We start from the raw sequence: 2,085 nt of genomic DNA on the forward strand, positions 1-2,085 counted from the left end.
ACATAAGAAATGAACATCTTCTATCATTAAACAAAACTATTGGCTGGCCGATAAGGGTAGACATTTGCATTGTTCCTTACAAATGCCTATTTAGAACTTAAAAGTATTTATATCAAAATTTCTATAATATCTCAGAGTAGTGATATTTCAGATTAATCAGATGAGAAATGCATATCTATAATAGCAGATTTGTTCACATAAGGGACAGTTTTGAGGGACTATGAGAGACAAATGCATCTTGACCACATGTATCAAGTATAAAAACATAAATTATAATAACTTAAAACCGTGCATTTATTTTTAGCCGTCAGATTCACTTGTCCCTCACAGTCCCTTACAAACTGTCCCTTAGAGTATCTTTAACAGACTCTCTATTTTGACTCCTTAGCTATTTTAGAGAGCATGTTTAGCTTTTTATATATTTTAGTAACTGCACTAGACTCCTAAGTGGCTCTCTATTATAACTTTTAGCTATCTCGCTCCTAAATATAGAGAGCGAGATGAGGCTCTCTATAATTTAAAACATTCATTTTAAGTTATTTTATGTAATTTATAAATACATTTAAACTATTTAATCTTCATTTAAAAATTAATATAAATTCAAAACTAACTAAAATAGAAATCATTGATGCATGCATATTTCTAAAATGGCTATCATATCTATATATATATATATATATATATATATATAGTTATCATCATAAATACATAAGCAAACAAAAGCATGTGAAAATGATTAAAAGAGGAAAGTAATAAAATCAAAAAGGGAGTAGTAAAACTACTATCTCGAAAAGGGTGGAGCTATACCATGAGAATGTTGGTCCCTTTAGCGAAGTGACCCACTTGAGAAGGACATTGTTTGTTTCCTTCTCAAATCCCAAGGAAAAACCACCAAACCTCTTAAGATTCTGCCATACCCGTACAGCCATACAGCCTCTACTTGTTTGATTAGGGTTTTTCTTTTTCTCCTTTTTTATTGATAAGGGCATAAGGCTTAGGATTTCCTAATCTTGGTTAGTTCATCTCTGTTGGAGATATTATACATAGTCAACACTATAGATGGTGCTTTGGCTTTTCTGCTCTAGGCTCTATCAAAATTGACAGATATATAGAACTTTTAAGTTTTAAATTGAGCTTGGTGTTACTTCTCATCATTTTTAAATTTGTGATGTATAATACAGAGGAGCTACCTAGTTCACATTTAGTGACATCCAAGTTTACATGCATCCTTCTCAACTTGTCCAATTCATTTGGACTCTATTGCCTTTGTTAAATTAATAAAAATGAATTGCATACCATATAAAAATGGACTAAATAGGTTTCCTATCTCTAGTGACTAGGAAAGTAGAAAAAAGTGCACCTCTAATCTGTCTCCATCTCTTCATTCATTTTCAATTAAACTTTAGGGCTAATTGTTTTACTCAGTCCACAATCATACTCGTTACTTAATTATTACCTACAATGTTGTTTAATAGCTCGGGAAACTTTTGGGACTATAAAAAGGTGATTTAGTAGTTTAATATCTCTCTGACCTGTCCTCCGTATATAGAAGACCTAGCATTTTCTTATGTTGCTAATTTGTTTCTGCAAATACTATTTGTTTGTTTGTTTCTCTAAAATAACAACAAATCTTCAAGGAACTTACGTCTGAAAAATGAATGCCACCCCTTTGAAATGGACAGCGTTTTGCAGTACTCTAATCGTAAAATACGTCTCAATTAAGTTGATTCAACTCATTGGACCAATGGGAGGAGGAGTGAACTTTAAAAATACTAGGGTTTGGTGGAGTGAGTGAGTCACGAGGCTTAATTTTTAAGCAAAACTATCAAAGAGTATAGGGGATTAAGGAAAATGGTTTGTTGGTGCTTAACATCATTAGGTATGGGTTGCCCTTTTTTTTAATTAAAGCCTTTTTTTGTTTTGAATGGACATGAAGGAAACAAGCAATTAGGTTACAAGTTCAGTGTGAATGTACTAAAAATATAGAAAAAAATGTTTTTCTTTGACAGCACACTTGTTACTGACCAAAGAAAAAAAAAAGATATATATTACACGCAATTATTGTATGCAACTTTCTTCTCACAG

The sequence above is a fragment of the Rosa rugosa genome, chromosome 1 (genome assembly GCF_958449725.1).
Source record: "Rosa rugosa chromosome 1, drRosRugo1.1, whole genome shotgun sequence".
Taxonomy (NCBI): Eukaryota; Viridiplantae; Streptophyta; class Magnoliopsida; order Rosales; family Rosaceae; genus Rosa; species Rosa rugosa.